The sequence below is a fragment of the Phalacrocorax aristotelis genome, unplaced genomic scaffold (genome assembly GCF_949628215.1).
Source record: "Phalacrocorax aristotelis unplaced genomic scaffold, bGulAri2.1 scaffold_80, whole genome shotgun sequence".
Taxonomy (NCBI): Eukaryota; Metazoa; Chordata; class Aves; order Suliformes; family Phalacrocoracidae; genus Phalacrocorax; species Phalacrocorax aristotelis.
Window position 1 is genome coordinate 105,119 of NW_027441280.1, and position 17,668 is coordinate 122,786.

General features: G+C 59.2%; 1 long non-coding RNA gene across 1 annotated transcript; it reads left to right on the forward strand.

Annotated features, from left to right (window-relative positions):
• Positions 1-234: 234 nt before the first annotated feature.
• Positions 235-2,886, forward strand: LOC142051231 (uncharacterized). The gene is made up of 3 exons (XR_012658361.1): positions 235-348; positions 1,472-1,630; positions 2,231-2,886. It is a non-coding gene; the product is annotated as an uncharacterized LOC142051231 (long non-coding RNA).
• The last annotated feature ends 14,782 nt before the right edge of the window (positions 2,887-17,668 follow it).

Consider the following 17,668-nt stretch of genomic DNA (forward strand, 5'->3'; position numbering starts at 1 on the left):
TTGCCTGAGGTAAGGATTCCAGAGCTTGGCACTCTTTGGCAGCATCTGTACTAGAAAGGTCCCTTGTGGCCTGCTTTGCTTTTTTTCTCCCGGGATGTTGTTTCGGGCGCTGAGGGGGCGGTGAGATGGTTTAGTGGTATGGTGTTCTGTTTGGGGTTTGTTTTTTGCTTTGCTGGTTTTCTTCCCCCTTGTGAGATCATTTCATTCATTTATCATTTCATATTATCATTTACCCCGCGCCATTTCCATCCCCTCTGGGCAGCAGCGGATCTGCTGCCGCTTCAGGCGGCCGCTTTCTCGAGGGCGAGGAGCTGGGACGACAACGGGCCGCTGCAGGCTCTGGTCAGGGTAAGAGGCTGTTCCCTGGGGAGCCGGCGCAGGGGGAGCGGAGGTACGCACGGGCACTTGTCGGTGCCCCTGGCCGGTAAAGGGAAGGTTAAATTGTTAGAGTGCAAATAAATACATTTTATTTAGGGAGGAGTCGTGACTAAATTTAATCGCACCTATTACTGAGCAAACCAGGCAGTCATTATTCCTAATCTGTAATTAAAAAAAAAATAAAGGCAGTCCTTTTTTATGCCATAAATAGAGTTGCGAGTCATTAATAGCTCAATCTAAATACAGCCGTTATTACATCAACTGCAGGCATTAATGACTCCTGATCAGAAACAAAATAAGGACAGTTTTAGAATCTACAATGAAAATTGAACTGGAAAGCTAAATTGGGAGTGGGTAATACTGAAATTGTAACAGGGCTGTTAGAAAGTTCAGAGGCAGCGACAGCTCCTGCTTCCAACCCAAGCAGTAAACGAAGCTTTAGATTCTTAAATGAACAGAAATAAAGGTGAGCTGTTAAACAGTGGCTGGGTTCAAGCGTAGGCATTAAGAAAATTTGCAGGTGCGGGTGATTCCTGACGAGAACTAACAATTCCAGAAGATTTAGATTTAAAATGACAAAGCTAATGGAGTGCCACAACCGCCCGGATGTAACTGCAGCCGCTTTGGGGGAATGCCCCAGCCCTCCCCAACCACCGCTATTAATTACTGCCAAGGAGAGCGAAAGTGAAAGTAGAAGCAGTGCAGGTGAAATGCGAGCAGTACGCTTTTCCTAAGTCATCTCTTCGTGTCAGGAGAGGAAAGAAAATGGAAAGAAGATGTTTGCAGGGGGTCTGTGCTGGGTTGCCTGCGCGTCTCTTCCGTGCGTCCTTGAGGAGACATTTAGCTCCTGTTGGGCGCTCGCAGGTGGAGACAGGGCGAGCTGGAGGCGGGATCGGTGCCGGCCCTGAAAAAGGGATGGGCAACGAGCTGAGAGAAGAGGGGGCAAGGGCTGAAAAAGGGTCTCCAGTTCTGCAGGGAAGGCAGCGGGATGTGACTCGGCAACCGCTCTGAGGAGTGCAGGGTCATTCGCTGCGATGAAGTCAGGGTCTGCGGCTGGCCCGGAGAGGCAGCAGAAATCCCAAACTCTTTGCAGGGGTACCGGCCAGATTAGGGCAACACCTGAACAGTAAAACCATTTAGGGGAAGCAGAGCTGGGCTGCACCGCGTGGCCAACCTCCCTCTTCTCCGTGAGTCCCAAAGGGGCAGCTCCAAGAATGTGCTGAGAATTCATCCCTTGCGCTAAAAATGAGACGTAAGTAGCACCCACCCGTGAATTTTATTTTCTCTCTCGCTCTGCGGCTCCTGCCTGCTTGTCTCTCCTCAGTGCTCACCTGCACCCGTGCTCGGATGGGGCAGCTGAGGGAAGGTGCTGCCATCTCCCCAGCCCCGGCGGACCGCCCCTCAGCTGTGTCCTCTGTCAGGGAGCGTCGTCATCTCTCCTGCCTCCCAGAGCGTGTCCTGTAGTGGCAGACGCGCGGGCTTTTCCCTGCACGCGCATACGGGAAGGGAAGCACAGTGAGAGCTGGGCTTGTCAAAGAGTAACGGGGGTGGTGGGAAGCGTAGCTAGAACCGGAGAGCTACAGCGCAAAAGCAAAGCAGACGGGACACAAAAGTAAAATGGTGCACAGGAATGCTGAGGCGAGAACTCCCGCAGCACACAGGAAATCAGTGTCGGAATCTATTTTCTTCTGACTGCCAAATTAAAAATAATGGCACGCTTTGCAACGCTAAGCTCGCTCTGATCGTCTGAACTGTTTCTTTCCAACTCCCCACCGCCCCCAGCACACCGTTCAGCCTCCTCAGCCTGAAATGCCTTGTTTTCCTTCTTTTTTTTTTTTTTTTTTTATGACAGGGCAACTTCTGTTCCCGAGGTGGTGCCCACAGTACAGCTATCTCTTCGAAGGCAGTTTGGTTTAGGTCAGAGAATGTTTAGCCTGGACTGAATCAGCCTCTGTTTCTATTTCTGGAAATCATCGGTCCTGTGCATAAAGCCCGGAAAAAAGGAAATATGAACCAAAGGACGTGGGGCCTGCAGGGGTAGGAAAATATTTGAGAAGAGGTTCAGTGGGGAAATGACTGTTTGTCTGTGGGGCGTCCAGGCAAGCAACCCAGCTGCTAGAAAGCGGCGCTGTCCCCAGGATGGCCTCGGCGGTCCCGTCGGAGTCGGGGGAACAAGGACAAGGCAGGGTGAAGCATCTGACCTGCCGTGTGGAACGTGACTGTACAAAGCACGTGTGATGCACTGCAAGTTCATTTGTTTAAACTGTGAGTTAAAGAAGGTGTGCAGTTGCTTTGTAAACAGCCGACGCTCTAAAGCTACACCCGTCTAACTGCTAGCTGTATTAAATCTATCGTATTGCTGTTTCTGCATTAAAAAAAGTAACAAACCAACACACCTATGTAAGCACGTCTAAGTACAATGGAAAACCACTGTTTAACGCGTGGCATGTGTGGGTTGTTTTTTTGGGGTGGGAGGGTGGGGTGTATGACAAAAACCTGCGAGAGACACACGCACACACGCACGTGTAATGTTTAGCGCTCACCTAAACCCAAAAAAGAAAATCCACTCTTTATTTTGCAGCATTAGCATTAGCTTCCAGCGCACAGCCTGAGCGCGTACCTCTGCTCTCACCATCTGCTCCCTCTTCAACCGTGTGTGGCTGTCATCATCAGCTTGCACAGGCTTTCCTCGTGCAAGTTTCCGCGACAGCTTACGAGAAGGCAGGGAAACCAACCCAGCAAGACGCGTAGTGCCTTCCTCTATGGGCTCCGTCCAGCCTTTGTTAAAATGAGCAGAAAAGAAATCTGCTGCTGCCTTTACCCTGACTCGCTCTTACAGAGAGCATCTGACTTGACCCGCAGCAAAGCGATGCCCCAGGCAGCAGCACGTATTGGCGCGCGCCGCGGTTTCACCCACCTGTTTTACTGCGCCGGTCCTTTCCCACGGCCGATGCCGCAGATGTGGCGCGCCCCACCCCCAAACCTCTTTACGAGGGTTCCCTGGGCTCTGCAAGTCGCCTGCTGGACGTGTTGCTGATTCAGGCACGGGCAAAGTCAGCTTCTTCGCTGGCCTCGGGCCAGGGCAGCCACGTACTCGAGGGAAACTGAGAATATCTCCAGCGAGATCTCACCGGGCGGCTGGGACCTCGTCAGTAGGGGAGAAAGCCAAGCGACTGACACTGAAAGGGAGCTCTTTGCTAGGCTGTAGATCGTAAAGTTAAAAAAGAAAACAAACCTGCCTTTTTAAAAATGCCCTCTTTTGAGTCTGCCACGTTTGATACAGATTTTTAAAATTGCAGGGTATATCTCCTACAGGCCTCATGCAAAGGGAAGTGAGTACTTCTGGCTCTCAGGACAAGGGGGTCCCTCAGGAGCCCAGGTGCTCACGCCAGCCGGCATCTGGCACAGCACAGGGCAGGAGCTTTGGCAGTAGTACGTGAGCTGAGAATGAGAGTCAGGCAGCACTGCACGCTTCTCCTGTGAGCCGCCGAGGCTCGCGCGCTGTACCTTCCACGAATAAAAGGCCAGAAGAGTCAGCATTTCTGCTAGTTCCAGCCTCATCCGTACCCTCGTCGGTGTAGCTGTAAGCGAGCGTCCCGTAGCGACTGGGAGCGTGGCAGCTGGGCTTCCTGCGCTGCCTTAGGTTGTGCCCTTGGAGAGACCCTTCTCCGAGCCCCGGGCTGGGTGGGCTGCGGTGCCGTTCAACGCTGAATAGGCACGAAGGCCTATAAACAAAATGTATTTATATTGCACCCATACCCGGCAGCCAACCGCCGCTTTATTTACGTATTCTGCACCTCCTGCCGACGCTTTTAAACTTAGCCGATATTGCCGCAGTTTTCTCTGACGGGGCAGGGGACTGCCACGCAGCAGGGGGAGTTTCTGGGTGCCTCCCACGGACACAGACGTCCTCAGCTGGGTAGGGACAGGGTGAGAGCTGGAACAACTCTGCTGACATGTAAGGGCCGTCCCAGGGCAAGGCTCCTCGGTCTGGGGGCTGAAAGGCGAGCCGCGCTGGGTGGTTGGTGTGGGAGTTGTGGAGCAAGTAGGGGAAAAAAAAACCAAAAAGAAAAAACCATCCAAATGTTTCACAGCAGGTAGAAAGCTTGGCAGAAAGCAAACTGAATGCTGTAAAGACAAAAGCCGAAAGCCGGCTATGGACTGTACGAAAAGAGTCAGTGCCACGGAAAGAGGTTATTTCTTCAACTGACCATAGGAGGCTTTTTGTGAGATAACACAACACCTCTTCTTTCTGCTACAGCGCGGCACCGCAGCAGTAATGGGCCAGAGCGTGCGAGCGCCTTTGGCAGGATCGGTAACGGCCGGGGCACGGCCGACCGGCCAGCCCACCTTCCGCACAAGGAAAACACCATTCCCCTGGAACGCCACGCAGACCCAGGACGGGTAAGGCGGAGGCCGAGCCCAGGCGCCCCCATTGCCAAGGACCACCTTGGCCTTGCAGCGTCTCACGCTTCGGGGTGTTCTGCTGGCCGTGGCTAAGCTCAGGCCCTCTGCTCGTGGCTGCCCCCGGTCCCCCGGCGCCGGTCGGGCCCCAGCCCCCAGCGCGGTGCGGCGCAGGGCAGTGACCCAGCAGGGCGGCCCCACGGGCCCCAGCCCCCCACCCCTCGCCGTGCCTGCGGCCAGGGCCCCGCGGCCGCCGGCCCCTTCCTCCTCTGCCCGCTCCCGTCGCGGACGGCTCGGTATGTGTCACGAGGGGCAGCCCCGTTGAGCAGCTCTGGGAGGGCGCGCGGCTCTGCCCGGCCGTGACCGGGGCCCGCAGGGGTTTCCCGCTCGCTCGCTCGCCCCGAAAGGAGCTGGCCCCGAGCCGGCGCGTCCCCCCCCGCCCGGCCCACGGCGCCCTCGCGAGCTGAGCGCGGCCCGGCCAGCAGGGGGCGCTGGCGCTCAACGGCTGGGCGCGGGGGCGGTCCGGCGCGGGGGAGGGGCCGGTGGGGGCCGGTCCTTCCGGCCGCCCTCTAAGGGCCGCCCCGCGGGGCTCCGGCTTCCGGTGGCGCAGCGCGGCGGAGCGGAGGTGGGGGGGGTGCGTGGGGCGGCTGCGCCGCGAGGTGTCTCTTTGCGGTGCCGGGGCCCCTCTGCGGCCCGGCGTGGGAAGCCCGTGGCCGGCGGAGACTGCTCGGAGCTGGGCGGGGAGCACCGCGGCAGTCCGACCGCAGGCAGCCATCCCCTGCGGTGGCCGCCAGCTCCTCAGGACTCCTGGAGGCCTGGCAGCGCCCGACCCTCGCCTGCGGCAGCCGCCTGGGAGAGCAGCGCGGCCGTGTGTCCGGGGGCCGGAGAGCGCTGGTGAGTGAGTTCGGGCAGCGGTGGAGGCTCCGTGCCGGGCCCGACCCCGGGCCGGGGTGGGGGGGGGGCGGCTCCGTGCCGGGCCCGACCCCGGGCCGGGGTGGGGGGGGGCGGCTCCGTGCCGGGCCCGACCCCGGGCCCGGGGCCGGGCCGGGGTGGGGGGGGGCGGCTCCGTGCCGGGCCCGACCCCGGGCCCGGGGCCGGGGTGGGGGGGGGCGGCTCCGTGCCGGGCCCGGGGCCGGGCCCGGGGCCGGGGTGGGGGGGGGCGGCTCCGTGCCGGGCCCGGGGCCGGGCCCGGGGCCGGGGTGGGGGGGGGGCGGCTCCGTGCCGGGCCCGGGGCCGGGCCCGGGCCGGGGTGGGGGGGGCGGCTCCGTGCCGGGCCCGGGGCCGGGCCCGGGCCGGGGTGGGGGGGGGCGGCTCCGTGCCGGGCCCGGGGCCGGGCCCGGGCCGGGGGTGGGGGGGGGGGGGCGGCTGCGTGCCGGGCCCGACCCCGGGCCGCTCCGGGCCGGGGTGGGGGGGGGGGGGGCGGCTCCGGGCCGGGCCCGGGCCCGGGCCGCTCCGGGTGGGGGGGGGGGGGGGCTGCTCCGGGCCGGGCCCGGGCCCGGGCCGCTCCGGGCCGGGGTGGGGGGGGGGGGGGGCGGCTCCGGGCCGGGCCCGGGCCCGGGCCGCTCCGGGCCGGGGTGGGGGTGGGGGGCGGCTCCGGGCCGGGCCCGGGCCCCGCAGAGAAGCCCTGGTCGGGCATCGTTCGCTTTTGCACAATGTAGGGCTTTCCCCGTCTATTTTCTGTGTACTGTGTTTTGGGCCACCTGAAACCCTTTGGCCGGGTAGGTTTGGTGCGGGGAGATGGCAGGTCTGGAGCCTGAAAGATCTCGGGTGGGGGGCGGGGGAGGTATTTTTGCCTTAAAACTCTGAGCCCACCTCGTGTGTCATGTCGTGTTATCACGTCGTGAGTCTGGTGACTGTGGCAAATGGCTCAGTTGGGCGTTTTCTGATAAATAACTTCTGAACGTGTGCGTGTGTAGGCACGGGGAGATTTGTGCAGGGTGACAGAGCCCCTTGTGCTTCTGTGCTAATGTCTACCTGTTCTAGACCTCCAGTGTTGGAAAGCCTTTGTTTAGTGCCTAGTTGTGCCTGCGTAACAAATGTTTTAGCTGCTGATGTGTTATACCTCTGCTGTGAACTTTTTCCTGGGTGGCTTGATTGTTTCTGGTTGTCCGTGTAAATCTAGGCAGATATTTTCTGCCCGGTGGTGAAGCCTATCGCTTTGGATAACAAAGGGCAGGAGAGCAATAAAGAAAAAGGTGATTCGTCTGCTGCAGCTCCTTGGAAACGATTCGTTCCTTATTTTCTGCCGTTGGGGAGGTGTTGTGCTTTCCAGATAATGCAGCCTCTCCTGTGCCTGTCCACGCCGTGCATTTTTGTCCTGCCCTTGCTTGAAAAGGCTCTCCTTGCCTTCTTCCTCTGTGCTGCAGTTGGCTTAATCTCTCGCTGCTGCTGCTGGAAGAGGATAAAGGGAGTGTTGTTGATCGGGTTGTTAAAAGCTTTTTCGCGGGCTGTAACGCGCGGGAAGGGGTGGGCGGGGGGGGGGCGACTCAGTACGGGGGAGGGGGAGGATCAGGCTGCGGGGAAAATGGGAAACCAACATCACCCTTCCCTCCTACGGCGCAGCCCGGCTGCACGGCTCCCCGGGGATGCCCCTGCCCCGCGGGTGTACCGTGTGTGCGCCCCCCGCGTGGGGCGGGGGGGGACGACACACCCCCACACAGTCGGCGGCACTGGGGCAACCCCTGCCCCAGGGCTCCGCGCTCGTACCCGGCTCTCCCCGCTCCGGCACGGCACGGGGCTGGACGCACCGAGGAGACCCCGGAGCGGCTTCTCGCGGCTGGGCGAGAACAGGGCCTGGCCCCGAGCAGCCGAGCGGGCACCGCCGGTAGCTCGGAGGAGCGGGGCCGGCTCGGCTCGAGGCGTCAGAGCGAAAAGGGACGAGAACCGTCCCGGAGCGTTGGGGGGGCGGCGGATGGTCCGGTGGCCGGGTTCGGCTCCGTGCCGGGCCGTGGGGCAGCCGGAGCCGCGCCGGGGGGCAGGTGAGGAGCCGCGTGGCCGGGCGCGCTGTGGGTCGGCGGGTTTCGGCTGTGGGGTCTCCCGGTCCGCGGAGTCCCCGGGGGGGGGGTTGCGGGCAGCAGTGGCCCCGGGCCGAGCGCTTTCGTGGGTCGGTGGTTGTGTTTTGGGGCCGAGCCCGTGCCCGGCCGTGGGGAAGTAGGGGCAGCCCCACCCGGCTCTCGGCTGCTCCTCGTCGGGGTCGGGCGGCGGCGGCGACCCCGGCGGGGGCTCCTGTGGTGCCGGGCGGGTCCCCCCTTGCCCGCGAGGCAGGCAAGGACCCTGGCTGCTGCCGCCGCGGTTTGCTGGAGGCGGGCTGGGCCCGGCCCCCTGTGGGGTTGGGGTGCGGGCCCGGCGCTGCCGGGGAAACGCGGCCTGCGAGAGCAGGAAGAAAGCGCTGCCGGGCCGGCGCTGGGCTGCCCCGCTGGGGTGCGGGGCCGGGCCCGCGCAGTTCAGTTCCCAAGGCCTCCCCGACAGTGCCCGCGTGGGCCGTGGGGGTGCAGGGCTGTGGGGTGGCTGCGCTCTCCGCGCCCCTGAGCGTTGCCCGTGGGGACTGCGGAGGGGGCCGGGACGCAGCCAGGCTCAGCTGGTTTGGTCCCTGAACGGGGAGAGCACAGCTCTTCTGTTCCTGGGCCTTGAGAGCAGGCTCCTGTGGCTGATGCCGGGGCCCTGAAACAGATCGAGTCGTGCGTTTTGAGGGCCTGAGCGAGGGGACTAAGTCGTGTGGTTTTGGGCTGAGGAGCAGAGGTCAAGTGCTGCATTTTTGGGACTTGAGAACAGGCTCAGCAGCTGGGCTTTTTGGCTCAGAACCGGTCCCAAAGTGAGCTGGTTTGGGGGCCAAAAGCAGCAGCCGGTTTGGCTGCTTGTGCAGGCTGGGGGGTGGGGGCATTGGGGGCTGCAGGGGAAAGCAGGGGTTGGGCAGGGTACGAGGACCCTCCCCGGAGGTGGGGGTCCGGTCACATCGGACCCCGAAGTTCGGGAGGCCGGCATGCACCAGAGCGAACTCGCCACCTGAGGCGGGTCTCTGGAGGAAGGGCGCTTTTTGGATCCAGCGCAGCGCACCCTCTTTGGGTCCAGCTCTTCTTTCTGCGCTGCTTAGAATAGTTATTAACCAATTAATTAATCATACAAACTAAGTCACAACAGCTCTGTCGGCTCCATCGTGGTTCGGAGCTCTGAATCGGTTTCACTTGGTGTCTAACATGTTTTTTCCCCGAGGAGAGGCTAAGTTTCAAAGTTAATTAGTTTTCTCATAAGTGTGTCAGTCAATAAAATTGAGTTACGATTGTTAAAACCACAAAGGTGACAGGAGTCTCACGGATCTGGTCTATTTCTGAAAATGTATTCATCCCATGCAAATGTCATCGGGATACAGATCATCTGCACTTCATGCTCTGACAAGACAAGATGCTGAGACAGGGATGAGCTCCAAAAGGACTACTGAAAAGAAGAAAAAGGCATTCCACAGTCATGGGGTTTTTTTGGTTGCGTTTGGGGGGGCGGGGTGGCTTTAACAAAAGAGTGCAGTGTTGGCCGGCAGCAGCCTGCAGAGCACTTTTGCTGCCTGATCTCTCCTTTTCTTCTCTTCCACTCCTCTTTCAGGGCTGTAATTGTCATTTGGATAGTTTTAGAAGAGCAGTTAAGTTGCTCGCCTGTGTCAGTGTGCTGGTAATACCAGGAAGGTGAATGCTTGAACCGGTCGGGCGGGTAGGAATGAATAACTTGGCTGCAGGTAGAACTTCTGAGGGAAGACCAGCAAAACCAGGAAGCAAATAGCAAGTTCCCAAAAAATGTGCGGGTGTCAAACACATAAAAGTTTCATTGCCGAATGTTTTTGGGAATATGTTCCCAATGGCTATTTTTAGTAAACATAAATTTTCAGGAGATTCAGGGTTGTGCGTGGCAAAACATGTCCCTCTGTTTTTGTGTCCTGCCGCACAAACGGCCGGCGGCAGGGCTCTTGTTCCCTGCTCTCGCTATTGCCACAGCAGGGCTGCGATATTTAGACCTAAGAGATGGGTTTAGGAATGGAAGGAGAGAGAACGCCTGTGTTCTGTAAGGGCTATGAATGCTGACCCTTTGTCTCCGTCTGCCGCTTTTCCTGTGCGGGTGATGAAGCTGTTTTACTTTTCTCTGTTGTTCCAGGTCTAAATAGCTGCGAAGCTGTCGCCGCTGTGGGTGCGCAATTTGTGTTGCTGTGTTTCTGTGGAGTTCTAGCTACGGCTCGCTTCTAGTGTGGCCAAGCGTCAAGGTAGGGCTTTCAGTTTAAAGCTTCAGAAGCGCTGCGCGCCGAGATGGGTGTAGGTGAAACTGCTGTTGCGCCTGCAGCTGTGCTCGCAGGGATGCTGGGTGGCTCTGCATCAAACCGGCGAGGTGCGCGTGGACCTCCGTCGGGCTGCGCCCTGGGTGCGCGAGCGTGCGGTGTTTTTGCTGTTCCGGCTTGCACGTGCGAGGGCTTAACGTTTGATTTAATGCATTTCCTTTAACGGCAGGCTGTAGTTGGGCTCTAGACGGTATTCCTACGTGGGCACAAGAGCTGTGGAATGGTTAAGCTGTTGCTGTGCCTCCAGGTGACTTGTTCAGTAACGCTGTTTTTCCAGGTGCAGATGGATGAGTCGTGCAGGGCAACGGAGGAGGGCCCAGGGGAGCGCTGTAAGAAGGTGAGTCTGTGTAGTACTGGAGGGAAGATGTGACTGATGGCTATAGGGCTCCATTATGGGTTTTACTCTTTTTTTTTTTTGTGATCCGAGGGTGCTAAGCGATGAGCCGAGCGTGATCTGGGCCCTGGAGGTGAGTCAGGCAAGGTGACCGGTGCTTGGTGGGCTGGAGTAGGTGTTCTTTTTCAGGTTATTCAGGGTTTTTTCTCCTTCTCTTCACTTTCCCATCCCAATTTGGGGCCGATTCCCTCAAACGGGGACTTCCCCCTGTGGGGCTGCTTATGCAGCCTGGGAGCTGCTGCCTGGGCACAAAAATACCTCAAACCCCTTACTCTGGGTCTGCAATGGGGGGTGAAAAAACAGAAAGAATTCTGGTGGAAAGAAAACAACTTGGGGCTTCTGGGAAAGCCAACTCCAGCTGGATTTGTGCAGCTGGAAAGGAAAAAAAGGGTGGTGGTGGGGAAGGAACAACCACCTAAAAGCACCCACCAACCATTCTCATGCACAAAACCGAAAGTGAAAATGACCATTTTTTGTAGGGTAAAAGCACAAAAAGTCCCCACAGAACTCAGTAGTTTGGAAAAGCAACCCCAATTATTACATTATGTAAAGAAGGCGGGGAAAAAAAGAAAACCAAAACAAAACCCTATCACAACCCTGATGCCACATGCCTACCAGCAGTTCCTGGGGCTTATTCTGCGGGGGTGGGGAACCCAACCTTGTTCCCCAGGTTTGCTGTGCTGCTTCTCCTCCCTCGGGCATGCGGGGGGCAGTGGCATGGACAGTAGCAAGCACCAGACGTTTTTAAGCGGTCGAGAGGAAAGGACAAATGCTCGAGACGCTTTGCTGTTTGGTGCAGAGGCAATGAATGGTGCTGCTGGGGCTGCGAGGGGGAAAGGTGCAGAGGAATAGAAGCTCTGTGGATGCAGCCAAGTTATGGTTTCTGGATGGTATTAATCGAGAAGAGTAATTCAGATAATGCTGCTGCCCAGCGACCAGAATTGGGTACTGAGCCCGGGAGCCGCGCACGCGCGGTGGCGTCCCTGTGATCCCCATTGCTCTCTCCGCAGGTAACAGCCCTGCGATGCTGCGGTGCCTGCGAGGTGATGCCGCCGTGCTCGTTGCTGCTTCCTGGTAAGGAAAGGCCTCCTCCGCTCCTGCTGCAGCGTGGTGGTGTGTCGGACACGATTCCCTGTGTCGGGTGAGGCCTAGGGCTGCCGGCGAGGTGAGCGAGCGCCTTTGGTGGGTGCAGGGGTGTCTCCTTGTGTGCCTGCACTACTGGGGCTGGTGGGATGGGAAGCTTCAAACGACCCGCCGAGGCAGGCTTCTGGTATGCTAAAGGCGAGTGGGTGAGGGCAGCCCTAGGAGTTACTCGGGAGCTGATAGAAGGGAAGAAGGAAAGGAGGAGGAGGATGATGACCTTTTCCCCCTGCCCAGGGTGCAGAAGATGGCCGACTCTCCAGCTCACCAGAGCTCCCCCTCAGCCTCCCCTGGCCCCCCTTGCCCAGTGCGCCTGCTCCCAGCTCCAGCACGAGCGAGCTAGGCTACGTGCCGAGGAAGCCTCATCTCGTAAGAGCTGTAAGACACCCATGTGTTCTCTTCAGGTGGAGGACGGCCTAGAGTCTGGAGCTGCAGAAGAGGCAGGGAGGAAAGAAGGGGAAAGAAGCATGTGAACGGCTAAATTGTGCCAGCAGCGCTGAGAGCGAGAGTCGCGGTGAGTCCTGGGCCAGTGGGGCCCCGTTGCCTCTCTTGTGCGTCCTGGGCCCTCCCTGTCTCTCCCCCGGCCCCCTCTCTTTCCTTACCTGCTGCAAAATTTTTTTTTTTTCTTTTGGGCCCCCCCCGCACCTTCTTTCTCCATCTCACTCTGAGTGGCTCCCTGCCTCCCCGTCTTTTTCAGTCCTCCCTCTCTCTGTCCTGTAGCCTGTGGCTCCTTTTTCTATCTCCGCCTCTCTCTGCCTGGCTCTGGCTCCGTTTTTTTATTCCTCCTGCTCTGTCCTGTAGCCTGTCGGTATTTTGTCTTTCTCTGGCCCTCTTGGTCTGACTCCCTGTGTTACCGAAAAACGCGGTAAAATCGGAAACGACTCCTCAACGCCAATTTAGTATTAAAGAGCAGGCATTCTTTATTCACGGCGCCGGATGCACGGGGGATCGCTCCTCCTGGCGTGCGTACCTCACACACCTTTCCCGTACAATTTGTAGATCAAAATTTTACGTATTCATATATATACATTATAGCCCTGTCTGCTGATCGGTACAAACTTGCTCGTTCCGTATGTAAATCGCTGCGCAGGCTCGGTTGTCCTCTTCCGTTGTTCTCTTCTGAGTAGGTGGTATTACTTGGGTCGGTGGTGGTCTGTGAGTCGGTGGTCGTGATCTCCCCCTGCCGGAATTACCTTTTTACCTTCTTGGCTAGTTTTCTCAGTCCGCTCCACGAAACCGCGTTTTGTCGTCCTTTTCTGACAGAAGCACGTTGTCTGTTGTTCTGTTGACGTTAACGATCGCCTAGGGACTAAAATGCAGATCGACAGACACACCGATTCGTACGCTCCACGTTCCCGTAATGGAACACCGTCTCTGGTTGGTTGATTTCATCGCTTTGGTTACACCTGTTCCTGTTGTTCAGTTTCTTCTTTTTTGGCTTTGTTTGATTCTCTCTGTGATTCTGTTTTTCTCTGCCTCGCTTTTCCCAGCTCCCCGTCCCTCACTTGGAATGCCCGTTGTCCTTCACCAGCTCACTCTCCCTTGGTTGCCATCCCCGTTTCTGAATTCCTCCTGCTTTGCCACGTAGCCCGTGGCTTTTTTCTTAATCTCTCTGTCTGCCTCAACGCTCCCGCCGCGCTTTTTAATTCGTCTGCTCTGTACCCTGCTACTGTTCTTGCCTTTCTGAGTTCTTCTCTGTCCAGCTCCCTTTCCCTATTTGTGGATTCCTGTTCTTCCTGCACCCGCCGCTGTTCCCTGTGATCTCCGTCTCTCTCTGTCCAGCTCCCTGTCCCTAGGTTTTAATTCCTGCCTCTGCCCGCTGTAGCCCGTCTAGATGTTTCTCTCGGCCTCTCTCTCTGTCCGGCTCCCTCTCTCTGTGTTCTAATTCCACGTTCTCTGTCACGTAGACCCGTGCTATTTGTTTGTCCTCATCTCTCTCTGTCCAGCTCCTTGCTGCTATGTTTTCTTTCTTCCCTCTCTCTCTGTCTTTGTAGCCCGTTGCTGTTGTTGTGTTTTTGGTTTTTGTTTTTTTTTTTCCCACTTGTTTCTTCGTTTGTCTCTGTCTGCCTCCCAGTGCCTGATCTTTAATTCCTCCTTCCCTGTTGGGCCGCTGTTCCTTTTTTCCATTCTACGTTGTGTTCTCTTTGGTCTCCTGTTCTTATTCATCGGTTCCCTCCTCGCCGCCCTGTGGCTTGTCCCCATTTTAGTGTTGCCTCTCTTTCCCTCTCTCTGGCTTCTTGCCCCTGTTTTTAAAATTCCTCCCTCTCTTCTCTCTTCCCTGTTGGCCGTGTGATCGTCAGCCTTTCTCCACCTCTTTCTGCCCAGCTCTCTGTGTCTATCCATTAATTCTTCCCTCTCTGCCCTGTAGCCTGTAGCTTTTGTCCTTTCTCCATCTTGCTGTCTCTGGCTTCCCCGTGACCCTCTTTTAGAATTGTTTCTCTCTTCTTTCTGTACGCATTGCGATTCCTTTTGCTCCCCATCTCCCTTTGTTTTGGGTGTTGTTTTGTTGTTGTTTTTCTGGCTCCCTGTCCCTAATTGTTAATTCTCTGCCTTCTCGTGCTCTGTACCACGTAGCCCCGTGGTTTGTTTTGTGGTGTTCCCTCCCCGGCCCCTTCCCTCCGTCGTTGGCTGTCTCGGCTCCCTGTCCCCGTGGCTTCATTCTTCCCTTTCTGCCCTGTTCTTGTCGCTTATCTTGTCTTTCTCCATCGCGCTCGGTCCAGCTTCCTGCCCCTATTCTTCTTTCCTCCCTCGCTGTCGTGCTGCCTGCCCCAGGTTCTTTGTGCGTCTCCAGCCTGCTCCTCTTCCTTCTTTGTTGGTCTGTGTCCTGCTCTTCCCTCTTTCTGCTGCCTCTCTTCCCCTCTCTCTGCTGCTTTTATCTCCACCTCCGTCAGGCTCCCTGTCCTTCTCTGGCCGTCCTGTTCCCTGCCTCGTGCCTTCTCACTACACGCACACACGTCCCCCCCGCCCCGTCCAGCCGGATGCCGCTCTTCTCTTCTCTCTTCCTACTGTCCCGTGCCCTGCTCCTCACCTTTGGTGGCCTCCCCCTCTGCCCAGCAGCCCGTCGCCCCAGGAGCCAGGCGACGGACGGTCCGTTCCCTGCCAAACCGGGACAAGCGCGTGCCGTGGCTTAGCCCCAGCTGGCTATTCTGCACCAGGGAGCTGCTTGCTCACTCCACCCTCAGTGGGCTGGGGGAGAGAGCTGGAAGGGTAAGAGTGAGAAAAATCATGGGTTGAGATCAAGGCTGTTTAATAGGTAAAGCAAAAGCTGTGCGTGGAAGCAAAGCAAGGAATTAATTCACTCCTCCTTTTCGGCGGGCAGGTGTTGAGCCACCTCTGGGAAAGCAGGGCTCTGTCATGTGTAATGGTTACTTAGGGAGAGAAATGCCGTAGCCCCCAAGGACTCCCCCTTCTTCCCCCAGCTGCGTGTGCTGAGCGTGATGTCAAATGGTATGGAATATCCCTTTGGTCAGTTAGCTGGGAAAGCTTTCCCAGCTGTGTCCTCTCCCAGCCTACCTGCTGGTGGGGCACTGAGAGAACCAGAAGAGGCCCTGACTGTGGAAGCAGTGCTCAGCAAGAACCAAAACATCTCTACATTATTAACGGTGTTTTGAGCATAAATCCAAAACGTATCCCTTCCTAGCTACTGTGGAGAAAATGAGCACTATCGCAGCCAACACCAGCTCCGTGCGGCTGCGGCAACGGCGGCCAAGGTGGCCTTGGGGCAGGGGGGGAGTGTTGGGGACCCTGACCCACGAATGGCTCCTGGGACTTGTTACGTGCGCGCCTGCACAAACACCTGCCCTCTCCTTTGCCCTCAGGGCTGCGTTTGCGCTGCCTTTGCGTGGGGCAAGGGGCTGTGATGGAGCCCAGGGGAGGAGGTGGTGCACTGTGGGGGTGAGGGGAGGGCGCCCCCCGTTGCTGCTGCGCCTCAGCTGATGGCGGGGTCTGGATGGAGGAGCCCCAGGTGCGGGCGGTGGGGCTGACGGTGCCGGCTCCTCCCTGGAAAAGGGGTGGTGCCCGGCTCCGGGGGGCCAGTGTGAGCCGAGGGCGGAGCGGAGCGGAGCTGTGGCCGAGCGTCAGCGGGCTGCGACTGTAGCGAGGGAGGAGGTGAGCGGGGGCTGGGTGGTGGAGCGCTGCGTCCCGGGTCAAGCCCCGAGGAGGGCTGCGGCGGGGCAGCGCCGGGTCGGAGCGGGCGGTGGGGAGAGCGAGGCTGTGCTGAGGGCTCGGTGGGGCTTCCGGGTGCATCGGCGGCCGGGACGGTGGCCCGCAGGGTCCGAGAGCGGGGAGGGCGGGCTGGCGGCGTGCCGGGAGCTGTGGTGGTGCGCCTGCCGGGTGGCCGGGCGGCCGTGTTGTGCCGCAGAGCGTGCCGGGAGCTGCAGTCCTTGTGGCGCGCAGCTGCCGTGCGGCCGTGTTGTGGCGCAGAGCATGCCGGGAGCTGCAGTCCTTGTGGCGCGCGGCTGCCGGGCGGCCGTGTTGTGGCGCAGAGCATGCCGGGAGGTGTAGTCCTTGCGGCGCGCGGCTGCCGGGCAGCAGTGTTGTGGCGCAGAGCATGCCGGGAGGTGTAGTCCTGGCGCAGTGGCTGCCGGCGCTGTCACGTGGTTCGCCGGGGCGTGGCGGGAGGCGCGGTCTTCCGGCGCTCGGGTGCCGGGCGGCCGTGCCGCGTACGGTAGGCGCGGTGTATTTTTGGGGTTGGATTCGTGTTGATTTCTGGGGGCTTGCGGGTGCGGCCGCTCCCCGAGAAGCGGTGAGTTCCCCGGGAGCTGACAGAAGGGAAGAGGGAAAGGAGGAGGACCTTTTCCCCCTGCCCAGGGCGCAGATGATGGCCGCCTCCCCGGCTCGCCGGAGCTCCCGCTCAGCCTCCCCTGGCCCCCCCTTGCCCCGTGCGCCTGCCCCCAGCCCCGGCACCTCCCCTGAAGCGTGCTGCGTAGCCCTTGGCCGCCCCCAGGCCCTGTCGTGAAGGCAGCGAGCCGGCCCTCAAGCGCACTGGATTCCCCCTCGGCGCAGGGGCCCTTAGCAGTAGCGCGGGGAAGGGGCGCTGTGTCCGGAAGCCCCTGCGCAAGGAGAGGCTTTGGTCAGGGTCGATCGACGGTAATGACGGTCGCTGTTTCTTCTTTCCCTCTCCCAGAGACCGTGCTGAGGACGTGGTTGTCTGTCCTTCCCCCGGGGACGCCGTCGACTGCGGCCGTCTCAGGCTTGCGTGGCTTCTCTCTGCCCGGCTTTGCCATCCTCGCGGCGCCGGGGCGAAAAGGGACACACAGAGCCCTTCCCGGCTGTGGACAGGAGCTGCCTCGGCTGAAGCTGGAGACGCCAACGAAAGGTAAAGCAGAAGAAACTGAAGGCGCTCTGGCTGCCAGCTGCCTTCCTGCTGCAGGCAAGAGAGAGCCTGTCCCTGCAGGTGAGGGAGGAAGGATCCCCCTTCATAGCCCGCAGCGGGCCGGGCCAGGCCACCAACGTGCACCGCAGGGTCCGTACGCGGTAACCCGGAGTTGGGTACGGGCGTGTAGTGCACGAGCGAGCTAGGCTACGTGCCGAGGAAGCCTCATCTCGTAAGAGCTGTAAGACACCCCCGTGTTCTCTTCAGGTGGAGGTCGGCCTAGAGTCTGGAGCTGCAGAAGAGGCAGGGAGGAGAGGAGGGGAAAGAAGCATGTGAACGGCTAAATTGTGCCAGCAGCGCTGAGAGCGAGAGTCGCGGTGAGTCCTGGGCCAGTGGGGCCCCGTTGCCTCTCTTGTGCGTCCTGGGCCCTCCCTGTCTCTCCCCCGGCCCCCTCTCTTTCCTTACCTGCTGCAAAATTATTTTTTTTTTTCTTTTGGGCCCCCCCCGCACCTTCTTTCTCCATCTCGCTCTGAGTGGCTCCCTGCCTCCCCGTCTTTTCAGTCCTCCCTCTCTCTGTCCTGTAGCCTGTGGCTACTTGTTCTTTCTCCGCCTCTCTCTGCCTGGCTCTGGCTCCGTTTTTATTTTTTTATTCCTCCTGCTCTGTCCTGTAGCCTGTCGGTATTTTGTCTTTCTCTGGCCCTCTTGGTCTGACTCCCTGTGTTAC